We start from the raw sequence: 14,996 nt of genomic DNA, 5'->3' as shown, positions 1-14,996 counted from the left end.
TCAGGATATAGCTTTTATATCTTCAATAGGATTTTTCTCTGTGTTGCTAGGCAAAGAACCCTATTGTCTTCTTGACATCATTTTTGCTAACTGACCCACATGCATCTCCATATTTTTTATTAAAGCACCTTGGTTCTGAAATCTCACATTTGTGCTCTTGATGAAGTCCTAAGTAGTGTTACCAAGTTTGGTGACTATATCTTCCAGATTGGACTTTGTCTCTTCTTATTGTTTAAATCATAGTGGAGGTTTTGTTGCATTTTGATTATTTCATGAAAAATTTGGATGATTGCGCCATCCCATATTGTATGTATTGATTGGAGTAGGGATTATTCTATGATTTGTTAAAATTCTTGGCGAAGTTAGCATTTTCATTAGGTTGTGAAAAAGTTTACTTACTTGACACTTTGTGCTAACATGTCCTCTCCTACAAAAATCGCTTGTCATATTCTGAATTTTCATGACTAAAACACTCATGTTATTGATCTTTTTTATGAATGCTTGAAATTGCACAGTAATTGCAATGAAGGCATCCACTTCATGAATTTCGCTAGCTTTTCGCACTGGTAGCCTTTTAGTAGGCCATTGATGACCATTGGATGACATTTCCTCTAATAGGTTGTAGGCTTCTTCTCGTGTATTATTATTCAAAGTTTCCCTACACCTACATCAATCATAGAATGAAGATTTGTACTAGATCCATTATAAAAAGTTTGTACTTGCATCCATACGGGTAATCCTTGATGTGGGCATCTCTAAGAAATTCCTTGAATTTTTCACATGCTTCATATAATGATTCATTATCCATCTGCATAAAATTAGTAATATTGTTATGCATTTTTGCAGTCTTTACGAGTGGAAAGAACTTACCAAGAAATTTTTGAGCCATATTATTCCATATAGTGATCGATCTTGCAGGAAGAGAAGAGAGCCAACCCTTACCTTTGTCTCTCGGGGAAAGTGGAAATAATCTCAATCTAATAGCATCATTTGTAACTTCATTATATTTAATTGTGTCACATATTTCAAGAAAAACATCGATGTGAGCATTTGAATCATCTCTTGATAGCCCACTAAATTGCACTAATTGTTAACGCATCTAAATGAGCGATGGCTTGATCTTAAAGTTTGCTTGAATTGCAGATCTCCCGATGCTTGATGTGGTGCCGTGGACTGTTAGGGCAGTATAATCTCTCAAGAGTCTACGTGGAGCTTTAGCATCACCATCTCCCTCAATCTTTCAGTGTGATTTCTCTGTTCTCTTAGTCATCTTTTAAGTATACGTTCAATTTCTGGATCAAACTCAGCAAGTTTCCTTTGTTGGCTATGTGTCATGCACCGATTTACACTCCGGAGAGAAAAAAATGTAAGCTAGATTAAACTTAGAACTATTCATATCAATATTAACTAATATTAAACAAAAAATCCCTAGTATCGACGCCAAAAACTTTTTCGTAAAATTCTCAATGCAAGTGAAAATGTTAATGAACATGTCGAACAAGCAATACAATGGTGAGAAAAGATACCATTCCACGTAGATTGATAATTAATAAATCAATTAAGTACTAAAAATGAACTAATTCTAAAATTTATCTAATAGACCAAAGTAGAATTGAGAATAGATTGAAATTGACAATCTTAGAAGCGAAAGTTTGGAACTAGATGCAATCAATCAATCAAATAAATATATTGGAGGATCCGATTTCACCATAGCAACTAAATATAAATTTCATATCATTATGCATACAAGAACGATATCAAACATGTGATAGAGAAATTTCCTCTTCTATTCGCTATCTTATCTATGGGTATGGTAAGCCTACTTAGTTTATCAATCAACCATTTCTCCATTTGAATTTGAATAAACATAAGTGCAATAAAGTCTGTGGATATTTCCATTTTACGATGACTCTTTTGGATCACCTGTCCACCGAAAGCCACACAGATAACATGGTATGCCTCTCTCCACATTTAATTCATGGTTATATATTATAAAGAACAATTGCATGTTATGACTTCTCAGCTTCAAAATGCACATCAGATTATTCAAATGATGGCCAATCACTTAAAAGCATTAAGCACAATGATATATAACTCACATGAATTAAATCAATTGCAAAACATAAATATCACGAAATTCATATCATTATGATCAGGCTACGTAGTAACCCTAATGAAAGGAATTTAGAACATGGTAGAAAAAAAGATGCAAATATAAACTAAACCCAATTTCTTGAATTAAAGAACAAAAATTTGGTTACCACTTTTGTCTTATCTTCAAAATACTTAAAAATCTCCAAGAACAATGAAAGAAAGATGTGAAAGTAAAAAACTAGTCGTCCCTCCGAGCTCTCAATGTTATCCTTTTTATAGGATAACATGTAAAACTTCTAAAAATAAGTAAATCCTTGAGGATAATATTAAGATATCCTAAAAACAAGGCAATCCTTTTTTTTTTTTTTTGCATAAACAAGAAAATAAATCACAGGATTACTTATTTGACCTCTATCTTATAACGATTCTATATGTGGATTTCCTTCTTTTTTCTCCTTATCTTCTCTATATCTCATTATCTTGGATAAACAAGGAAAATTTGGATAAATAGTAGGAAATCCAAATGTTTTCTCACAAATATCACATATTTATTGCCTAAAATAGATATAATAACTCTATTTTCATATACTCATTATGCACATGACAACACTTATGGAGTAGAAATCCATTTGATAATGCAACTTGTAGAGCAAAAATTCGTTTGATTACGCAACTTCATTTTTCGATAATGCAACTTGTAGAGCAAAAATCCGTTTGATTACGCAACTTCATTTTTCTACTTCTGGAGCATTTTTTCTCCAAAAATAGTTTTAGAGCCATTTGAAGAAGTAAAAAAAATAAACTTAATTCTCTCCATAAGTAGAAAAATCAACTCCCTGTTCGAAGCAAAAATAGAAAAATCAACTTTTGGTCAGAAGTTGATTTCTAGAGAAGAAGTGTTGCCATGCACACCCTTAATTTTGCGAGATTGCTAAAAGTGTTACCTAGCCGGAACCAATTAGCATATTCAATTGGTTTTGTCATCATTCAAAAACTTAAATGAATGAGATTTATGCTAATTATAATTCGTTAACCGATTCACTATCACGTTTAGATGTAAGACTTTTCTATCATCTAACATTCTATCGTGTGCACCCCGTTAGAATAATTAAGTGTTAAATTACGTATCCTTCTAATAGCTTAAACTTTGAAAATAGTTAGATTTGATCTCACAAAATTTCATATGATATGAAAGCAGGATATCTCGAGCTCAAATCTTTGTATTCATATCAATAGCTTAAGTTTTCGCAACAATAGCTTTGGTCTCATAAAATCTCTCACACCAACATGAATCAATAACAAAACATATCAATTAAATTCTATTCTCTAACCCTAAATAGGTCATCTAAAAATTAGGGGTGATCAGTTCTTGATCTACTCCATTCTCACCTCGGAATCGATAGCCGGGCCGAAGGGACCGGTTTCTAGTTTTCAAAACCGGGGACCCGACCCGTCCGGTCCGATTCCCTGGAAGTCTCGTGGAACTAGTTGATGTGCTTAAAACACATATTCGTGTGCGAACAACAATTATCTATGCGCAGAAATGCCCCTAATAATTAAAAGTTTAAATGATTTCTTTAAGAATTTTTTAGAAAGAAAATTAAAATTATATAAAAAATAGTCGGTTCGATCTAGGTGGGCTGATCCACCTTTGGAATCGGGAAGTCGTGACCGACAATTATTGAATCCAATTTTATGGAATCAAAAATTGGACCAGCATGCCTAGCAACCGCATCGAACTGTTCGGCCGGTTCGGTTTGGTCCAGGCGATCCCCTATTGGATCGGTTCATTTGCACTCTCCTAGAAAAAATTCCTGTGACAAAATAAAACCTATGTTTTGCCAATAATGTAAAGAAAAACCGCACGCGTCTCGAGGCAACGGAGGGGGACAAAGCACCGTCTCCTGCAGACCACCACCCACGTGAATCGTTCACCTGGGCAACCAATGTCTCTATATCTTCTCCAGGTGTCGAGCAACCACCACAAGCAGCCAAGAACGATCTTCCCTCTCGATTTTTCAACTTATTTTGTATTTATTCATTTCTGTTTTACTCGTTTCACATTCTGTCATTTTATATAGAGTAGGCTCTCATATCATTAGAAAATTTCATGTGGAATGAATTGGCAAGGCAAGGGGGCACTTTTTGACTTAAGAGCTCTCATTGATGATATTTATATTGGAATTCAATGTACCCATTTTTGGCCTATCCCTCTCCCTCCGCTAGCTTCCACGTATCGAGAGCCCATCGTCCACGTTCGAATTATGAAGAAAGGATTTCTATCAGTGTCACGATAGGCAGACCCGCCAAGCAAAAGTCCTTTTCCATTGTGAATTCTTCGTGAGGGGAAAGGAGATCTACTATAATCTTTTTATATTTGTCTGAGGGACTTCGTGGTCTGTGGAAATCCTCCAACCCGTGTGTGCCACGGCCGTCACGCAACGGGGAAATAATTCCGATACTGTTCGTAAAGCGCTTACCATAATGAACCTGGTCGACGTGGAGTAAATTACACTGATCTCACATGAAACCCCTCAAATCTGATGATACAGTGAGTGAGGTATGATTTGGAACCCACGATCTTTCGTCTTCAATTCAGTATTGATTCTAAGTGCAAGGTATGGGACGGATCATTCGATTGGAGGCCTTAATATATATAGAGAGTGTGTGCGTGTGTCTCGAGTCCTCGTATCTCACTAGTTAGCTTTTAGGATGAAATCTCCTAAGATTCTTATCGTTTTTGTTGCAATCCTACAATTGTTGTTGGAGAATCTTTTGAGATACACATGTGAATTGTGTCGGAGAAGTTTCCTATGAAAAAATTAGTATAATGATGAGCAGTTAATATATCCAAGTTGACCCATTACTCTATGGATTCAACTGGATATATTGACAAGCTTGAACGTAGACTCCCTCTTGGCCATCTACTCAAGTAAAGTATCGGACTTCTACTACACGTATGTTGCGACCCTCCTCCGTCGGTCGATACGCGGGAGGTGAGTGAGGGTTAACGAGCCGATCCTTTTTTTATAAGTATGACCCCGGTTGTCGGCAGGATTTTTTTAGGATCACGGGTCTCTCCCAAGACCCATTACTCGAATTGCGATGTCGGGTAAAATTTATCAAATATCGAAATCGACCTTAGTGTGGTCGAGTAGCATGTGCAATGTGTACATGCAATTTTGGAGTCGCCACCGATCAATTTATTGGAGGGTATGATCGAAGAACCCTACCGAGCGGTCGGGAGAAACCGTTCGGTTCCACGAAAACCAGAGATTTTTAGGTCCGGGGACTTGGTTACGCCAAGATTCACATTGACGCCTTTTCGGTTACCGATGTCGAATGATTTTCTAAACTACGAGTTCATGCAGATATAATATCGGGTGAGGTAGGTTCTAACAGTTCTAAGTGTACATGCGGATGGGAATTTTCTATTTCTAACAATTACAATCAGAAAATTAAAATCAAGATAATCGCAATCAATTCAATCAATCAATCAAGTGAACAAGTCTAATACGGCCCTATCGGCCCATAGAAATATCTAATTCGAGTTCCGGGGTTGGTTCGGGAAAATTTGGGGCGAAAGGCCCGGAAGGGTAGAATGGTCATTTTTGGGGTTCGGGACCCGAAAATCACAAAATCGGGGTCGGTCCAGTTGAATGTGGCCATTTCCCATTTTTGTGATTTTCTAGAGTTTTTTTCTAATTTTTCTAATTTTTTTTTGAATTTTTTATTTATTTTTCAAAAATATTGGAAATTTTCCGGATCGACACAAATCGACCCTCGAAGTCTCAAAATTTTTGATCCAGACTATAAGAGTCCCGAATCGATCTAGAAAATTTTTAGAAATTTTTTGGGAAAATCCGGGAATTTTTATGAATTTTCTAAGTATTTTTACAATTTTTTTGAATTTTTGGAAATTTCTTTTTATTTTTTTTATTTTTTATTAATATTCAGGACCGGGTCAACCCGGTCAACGGCCGGTCAACCCGGTCCGACCCTCTCGCTGACCCGCTCGGTACTTAGAAACGACGCCGCATGCAATTTTTTATTTATTTCTATATTTTTTTTGATTTTCTAAATCTATTTCCTAATATCCGAATATATATACGAAAATGATGGATGGCCGAGATCAATTTCTGGATCAATCTCAGCCGTCGACTCCTTCCTGATCGAAACGACGCCGCGCCGGACTCTCCTTGCGAAACGGCGCCGCATCCGATTAACAAACGAACGGACGAGATTAGAAGTTGAGGCTCGATCCGAGCCGTTCATCTCCTCTATAAACGAAACGACGACGTATTCGTCTTAGGTACAACACGACGTCGTATCTATTAAACCTTTGAATGGCCACGATTAATCTCAAATTTGATCGGAACCATTCGTTCTCATTAATGACCAAACGACGACGCTTCTTCTAGCAAAAACGACACCGTTTCGGTTATTTTCGAATTTCTATCTAATATACTAATATCCAAAAATACAAAACAAACAAATCCGACGGCCTAGAATTAAACTCAACAAATTATGGTGACCGTCCGATCAGATCCGACTCGGCTCGTCGCGCCAACGGCCGAGCCGAGTCGCCGACCACTTGGACCAACCAGAGCATGACACGTCATCCAGTTGACTAAGTTGACTTCCACGTCGGCATCGTCGTCTTCCTCGCGACGACGCCGAACGAACGGCCGAGAAGGTTCCGGCGAGATCTAACGGTGAGATCTCGCCGGAATTGCACAAAACTACCACGAATCGATTCGCCTATTCAACTAGATCAACATATCTCAGAATCAGACATTTCTATCGCCTAAATCCCGAGAATCAAGCTATACACGATAAGTCATCACCGAGTTCGAGCAACGAGATTCGGAGCAAATCACAGCGATTCTTTCACGGGTAAACACAATCGGGAGTTCGGAGAACTTACCTCGAGCTCAGATCGAGCTCGCGTGGCCTAGAATTTCCTAGGCAGGCTTCGACGATTCGAGCTATGGCGGTCGGGTTTTAGAGGCTCGATTGGAAGTTTATGTGCGAAATCGAGACAAAACAACAATGCGAAGATGATCAGCGACGTTCAAGAGCCAAAACACACACAATAATTGCAAGGATTATGTCCAAAACAATGAGATGCCATGAACGTACCGAGCCGAGGTCGAGAGATCGACTTACCGTTTTAGGAGCTCGCGGGTTGATTAAGGCGGCGCGATCGAATCCTGGAGCCTAGACGAAGCTTCTGGATGTGATTTCAAGTCTCGATTCACTCTAGATTGGCCTCACCAAGAACTCACGGTCGAGCTCGAGTTCTCAACCGAGCGAGCGGGAGAACGAGCTCTCTCTCCTTTTCTCTCTCTCTCTCTAGTTTTCTCAACACCTTGCGAACAAAATGAGCCTCTTCTGTGATCGAGAATCTTCTTGGCCTTTTATACTTGATTTTCAAAAACGCGCGCGCATGGGTATGAGCTGGCCGGGGCTGGTTCACGTGCCATTCACGTGATTTTTGGCTCGCCGGAAATCGGACGGAGACGGCCATCACAACAAACTCCGTTTGGTCCTCCGTTAGTCGCGAATTGAGCTCAAATTTGTGCATTTTGCGAAATGTTGACTTTTTTGCGTCGCCGGAGCTTTGACCGTCGATTTCGCCGTGCTCCGGCGACGACCGGGTCGTGCCGCGGTCCCAATTGACGGACCTTAGTCCGAGGACTAAAAGCCCCACCAAAATTGATTCAATTAAGCACGAATTGGCCTTCGATTTGGTCATTGAAACTCGACATTCAAACCTGCAAAATGCACGAATTGGTGAGGAAGATGACACTGTTCCCGACCGGTTCGACCGGCGGTCAGACCGGTTTGAACCGGTTCGGACGTGAATTTCATGCAATTTTCAAAATTAAACAAAATTGGCTGGGGATTTTTGCAATTAAACTTCAAAATTAGACTTAGGGGCCTGAATTCTATATAAAAATGTGATTTTGCCCAAAAGTTCATGTCAATTTCAACAAAAGCCCCAAATTTTTCAATTTGCCCAAATTAGGGAAATGTTCAATTGAGTGCTCTAATGATCAAATTGGATTATGAGACCCATGCCAATCGATTTGAAATGCATTAAAACCTTAGGGGTAGTTCAATTTTGCAGAGAAAGTCCTTAGATTAAAAGTAATTTCAGAAATTAAAAATTCTAGGGACTAAATTGCAAAACTTTTGGGGATTCTTGTCTAATTTGTGTAATTCGTGTAATTGAGGGTGCAATTGATAAAATTGAGGTTCAAAGGGACTGCAATTGAATGTCTAGACTCTAAATGTGCAAAAATTGCAAATAAAAAGACTCAATTGGTATTTTTTATGCGAATTCAACTCTAGGTGTTGTGAAGGAACAACTAAAATTGAACTCAATTTTTAATTTTTCTTGAGGTCAATATTAAAGGGGAATTAAAATAAAAATATTGAACATTTTTGTGTATTTTTGTGACCTCGTGAGGTATTTTTTATGAGTTTTCAAGTATTTTCCTATTTTTCGAAAATATTTAAAAAAATGCGAAAAATATGAAAAATTATTTTTTGTTCCAAATTGGTTCCTTAGGCTTGGCCAAGGCTTCCAATGTTGATTTTTTAATTTTTTTGATTTTTTGTGGATTTTTAGTGAATTTTGGAAAATAAAACTAAAGAAAAATTGATTAAAAATCAAGTGTCAACAACGTACCCAACAAATGAAATTATAGCAGATAATAAAGATTGTTGTGGCGGTGGGTGTTTTGGTATAGTAACTCGGGCCCAATAGCAGACTTCATGGTTAATATGTGGGCATTTTGGTTTAGTAACGCAGGGTCGATGGCGGACTTCATGGTCAATATGTGTATTACATGGAGGAGCTTGGATTCAGGATTCGGGCTCTCTTAACAATCTCCTCAAGTGAAGATATAGCACTTTAACTGCGCGCTTCTAACAATATTGATATAGTAATGTTGGCCCATCATGTGCCCCAAAAGTGAAAGGTGGAGATTGTTATGATCATAATTTGAAGTGTGAACCTTTAATATGGGTTTGTGTGGCCTTGCACTCTTATACCTTGAATAGCTAATTTTTGTGGTGTGCTCCAAAGGATATGTACTAATCCTTCACGGTAGTTATCATCACAATGGTGTAATTAGGAGATGAGTTATGAAGGATATTTTACATGGATTATCAACAAAAATATATCATTATTGTCATTGATATGTATGTGTAAGTCATATTATAAAATGTTTCGCATCATAGAATTTGTGTGCTGTGGAGTAGTTTATATATTCAAGTTGACTCATAACTTATTGTTTTCAGTTTTTTTTTTTATCAAATGTGATCTAACCAGATATATTGAAGAAATCAAAATTGAGCTCCCTCTTGGCAATCTACCCAGTTAAAGGTGTTAGATTTCTCCTACGAGCTACAATAAATTAGTATCGGCGTTGATGATTTATTGACTCTAGGGATGAAGGTGGGCATTGTTGTTGCTACAATTGATGCAAAATGATACTTACATTAAAGAGAGCAAACCTATCATTGTGTTCACACGTGAGAGGGAGATTGTTGAGATGTATATGTGAGTCATGTTAAAAAAAAATCTCACATTGTAGAATTAGTGTGCTATATGAGTTAATATATATGAATTGGCCCATAACTCATTATCTTAATCTCTAGAGTAAATGTAGCTCCAACTATATATATTGACAGGTTCCAACTTTGGTATCTCTTTTGGTGATCTCTCCAAATAACTATATCATACTCCTGTTTCCTTTACATTTCAAACTTGAGACATGCTATGTTTTTGTTGTTGTCGTCATCAACTAATGGATTATCATTAGTAGTGATATGTAAAAATATATCAAAGAATTAGGTTATCATTGGTGATATGGGTTGAAACCAGCCATCTCATAACAACAAAGGAAAATGGCACAAATAGTTCTTAAACTTTGATCCAATGTGCAATACGGTCCCAGAACTTTTAATTTGTTCAATATGGTATTGAACTATACATGTTCAAACTAATCTCTAGAGTATATGAAAATATTCCATGTTGTCTCTAAATTTAAATTAATAAAATAAGTACATTGGATATTTTCATATAATTTAGGTACTAGTATGAACATTTGCCAAAAATTTATGGACTACATTAAACAAAGTAAAAGTTTATGAACTATATTGCATATTGAGCCAAAGTTCATGAACCATTCGTGTCATTATTCCTAACTGAAGGGAACCGATTCCATAAACATACATAGCGGATTACACGGAATTAATAAGCCCTAGATCATTTTGAATCACTAATCGGAGAAATACATCACAAAACGGACGTACCTCGTTTTTCACAGATTAAGTGTCTATAATGCAACAAGAGAATCCGTCCCCCTTTGACGTTCCGGAGACGAGAAGGGAGAGATATATATTCGTCTCTGTTCTTTCTTGTTTCTATATAATAAAACTGGCAGAGAGGGGGCATATATATCAACGTAAAGAAGTCGTTTCAATGGTGCCTTTTCAACGGTTAACGTGGGGTGTGGTTGCATACATGGGCGGACCATCGTAAATCCCATAGACCCCAACACTAACAACAATATGAACAACAATCTATTAGCCGTTCACATATTGTTGGATAGCTTCAACACATAAAAGAATAGTAGTATAAACTTACAAAGTTTAGGTTACCGCAATTTGCTTATTCTACTCATACTCGGTGGTTCTTGTGATATATACCACTCCTTTTCACTTACTGATTGCGAATCTAATATAAGCTTGAAGAGTATAAATGCTCAAACAACAACAGCTTTCTGTCGCGACCTAAATGAGCATATCAATCGCATTAGTCTGTAATTGTCAAAGAGCAAATCAAGTGGGAACATAATCAAATTTCACTGCACATCTATAACTTGCCCACATTAGACAACATGACTATGATAGCAATCTCATCATGCTATGTTGTATTGTAACATTAGAGCAATGAATATGTCTTATATGGCATACTTTTGGCGCAAAATTGGGTAATTAGGTATGATTTGTTTGAATATGGACCCCGAATCTATCAATCCTACATATCACTTGATGATATGTTATTTTGCGATTATTGGGCTAACTTTATTCTGCCCCCTGATGATTAATTGCTATACGATTGGGACATGTGTCACATGACCATGTGGCTACATTACATGCTATGTGACGTATGACGTGTGGTGGTCTGGTTGGTGGAGGGGATTAGGGTTTTGTTGTGTGATTGGGAGTTAGGGTTTTGAGCACGTCTTGGAGATTAGGGTTTTGCAAAAGACGGTAGTTTGGTCTTTTTAGAGATGAGATTTCCTTTAAAGATGCCAAGGTGTGTACTTCTTAGAATAGAGAATGCAAAGTGACATTTTATTTACTTTTCCTATGAACATTGCTAGCCTAACAAGATCGTCAGAGGTCTCAAATGAGTAGAGTCGAATACGATCCTACTCATATTGACTCATTTGACCCTTTTTCATACAGTATAAATTTAATGAATCATACACAATCCGTATTACTTAAACACTTCAATATTTAACCAAATCATAGAATACTTGTTTCTTATAATATGATTAAAAAAATGATATTGCTAAACACTTTTATGCAATAAAAGTTTAGTGATTTTTTTTATAATTTTTTAGTTTTATATCCTAAAAAGGTATTTTTTTTATTATTATTTTCGTTTCCTTTGGTTCCCATTCGATGACCGGTGGCGGCGGTTGGTGGCGATGTTCCATCTGTTGAACAGTTTTTACATTTTTTAATTTCATTTTTCTTTTACTTTTAACAAATAAAATAAAAAATATAAACTAACATACTTGAGGCTATTTGACCCAAGCCAACCCCAAGCCATTTAATTTTTTATATGGGTTGAAATTGGGTTCACCTATATGACCCATTTTTTACTCATCCGATTCAACTTTAACTGTTTGAACCCGTTTTTACTTGTCCCTTTAAAAACTTACAACTCATATATAATCCATTTGCACAAAATATGAGTAAAAAATGGGTCATTGACCCATATCAACAGCTCTAAGTACTTTTATGTAATGGTGAAATTCAAATCACACGTCGAGAGAGCATTGGCTCATATTTAATGAACAAATCTACTCATTTCATTCAAGGTGGAGAAGCCACCGTTCCATTTGGAAGACTTACAGCACTGTTAGCTCACCATTTCCCTCTCCGTATCACCATCTCCCTCTACGTATCCCGATCCAATGATCACTAGCGGGAAATTCTGCTTAATAGTCAGCTTTCAAGGCCATTTCTTTTTGGGTTGAAAGTAATTTATCAGTAGAAGTGATCTAAATTTCATGTAGTTGACTTAGTGTCTAAAGACCTTGTTGCCTTTCTGAAAAGTGAAAGTACCGTACAAGTCGTAAACTTCATACACGTAATGCAACAAGCTCTAATTCTTTCAATTAACTCAACCAAGTCCTAAATCATTAAGTTATTATCAAATCATATAACCGAGTCCTAAATTCTCAAAACAGTTCAATTAAGTCTTGCACATATACCACATATGCAATTAAGTCGGGACTTATGTTGAAAAGTGTGACGAAGGATGTAGTTTAAGTAATTTTCAAGGAAATATTTAGCTACTATTCATTAAAAAGGACTTGACTATGCTTTTTACGTTTAGCACTTAATTAAACTAAAAGAAAGAATTAGGAATTAGTTGCATTCTTAGATTTAGGACTTCCGATATACTTTTCCCTTTTTCTTAATTATCTAATGCACTTAGTTCCATATATGGCTAATTATTTGACACATGATCACATAATTTATGAGATAGCTGGATACTATTGCCACGAAAATTGAATATCTTTGGGGAAAAAAAAAAAAAACAACTGCTGCTGCTTTTTTTATAAAACAAAATAAGCTTTGTGCATGATGCCGCTGGCCTCCGTTTCCCGAGAGATGCAAAGATCTTGACGCCTACTTTGGCAAACTGTGTGGAAACCTGAATAACTGTTGTCCTTACATGATTGTTGGTTTATGCAATGACCCAATATTCTCTGAAATTCAAGAGTCTTTACACAATAATGGGACTTAAATTATATATGTATGCTCGTTTTTTTTAAAAGGGCTTTAAGACCGTAAATGGCATTTTGGTGTCAACACGTCACTCTCTATACTGGAGCGACAGAGGGTGCAGAAAAAAGATTTTGCTATTAAAGGAAAACAAGAGTGACATGACCACCGGAGAGGACCATACCATAGTACGACTGGATTATCCTAAAGGTTTTTTTTTTTTTTTTGGGTCGAGATTTTCCTAAAGGTTGTTTTGTGGGAAAACCGCGGCGATTGTTTCGGACAATACATTGAAAGGACAATGAGACATAGAGAATTCGTTTTTTTTTAATTGAAAAAATCTACCTAATTGGTGTGGTAGGTGAGGACCAACCTCGTCAAATTGGGCGAAAGACGGCCACACCTCGACGAGATTGCCTCACCTAGTGATTGCCAGTGGTCGACCATTGCCTGAGATCGGCCACCGGCTAAAAGTAAGGGAAAAAAAAAGAGAAAAAGAGAGAGAAAAAGGAAAAAATCAACAAAAATAAATGATATAAATGCCCTTGATCAGGTCATTCTTTAAAATAATGTGAACACATTAAATTTTTATTTGAAATAAGGTTCACTTATTCTTATTAGAGAAAACAAAGATATTTCAGGTACTTCGTTGAAAATCTTCCATCAATGAATTCACATATATGAGTTGCTTCAAATGGGGAGGCGTTTGAATATTTTTTTTCTTTCACATTTGAGAAGTCTCTTCAGTAATTAAATGCTTGATGTACATCTTTCTTCGCTTAGAGTGATCATAAGGTTCACGCACCCCATTATGTTTGTTAAGAAGATGGAATTTCAATAGGCCTTATGTGCATATAATTCCTTCTTCTTTCTTTCACTAAGGAATTACATTTTTGGACTGGGCTAACTTTGCAAATGGGGATTTACCAAATGCGAACGAGAGGGAAAGCTTACGTGCCTTCATAGAATAGCAAATCCGCCAAGGCACAACACAATTGACAGTAGCCATAGTCCAAACAGGACCCAAGACTAATAAAATGTACATATGAGACCTCAAATTTAATTTGGTCGTGAACAATTGATATTTGGCTCCGATATCATTATTGTGTTAAAAAAATCAAATCCAAAAAGCGTCAAGTCCCATCAATATTCTCTTTTGGCTTAAGATGGAGTGAGAATTGGTAATTAAAAAAAAAAGGAGGTAAATTAATGAGGGGCCTAAAAAATTTTATTTTGAAACAACTGCCAACTTTAATTTATCAAAAAGAAAAAAAAATATCAAGTACGTAATTTTCCGTAGACAGCCCACAATATGTTATATCATTCCAAGAAAACCGCTTTTCACTCACTTTTGTCCAACTTTTGGTTGCCTTTTCAACCTTTGATGACTTGGACCCACGTCGATTTGCCCGGACTGTAAGCATGAAAAATGTTGTCCGCATCCGGTGCATGTGAGCTCACCCGCACAATTACACGAGGCGGGTGTAATTTAATGGTAGATGTGAGCTGAATCCACATCATCCGCGCATCCGATGTTTATTTCATAAATCTTGATTTGCAAGAACAATTTTATGCTAGATTTATTAAGACTAACTTATGAAATTGATTTACTAAATGGTATATCAGATGATGAATCATCCTTTAACTAAGTATGTCATATTCAAGAATCAATAACAGTCTAGTACTTCGCTCAGCAGAACGATGAACCGGTTTTCATAAGTCTGGCGTCTTTCCAATTTTTTAGCATCATGGGTTGCTCTTTAGTACGTATATACATCGATCAACGCGATTCACCTTGCGCATTAGCATAGTGCCACAGTGGTGTACATGTAGGATACTACGATGGCAATTGTGATCGA

At 36.8% G+C, this 14,996-nt stretch overlaps 1 non-coding gene across 1 annotated transcript; it reads left to right on the top strand.

Annotated features, from left to right (window-relative positions):
• The first annotated feature begins 735 nt into the window (after positions 1–735).
• On the top strand, positions 736–841 carry LOC115739451. Its single transcript, XR_004015237.1, has one exon. It is a non-coding gene; the product is annotated as a small nucleolar RNA R71 (small nucleolar RNA).
• Positions 842–14,996: the final 14,155 nt, after the last annotated feature.

Source organism: Rhodamnia argentea, chromosome 11, assembly GCF_020921035.1.
Source record: "Rhodamnia argentea isolate NSW1041297 chromosome 11, ASM2092103v1, whole genome shotgun sequence".
NCBI classification, from domain to species: domain Eukaryota; kingdom Viridiplantae; phylum Streptophyta; class Magnoliopsida; order Myrtales; family Myrtaceae; genus Rhodamnia; species Rhodamnia argentea.
This window is presented reverse-complemented; position numbering and strand designations above follow the sequence as displayed.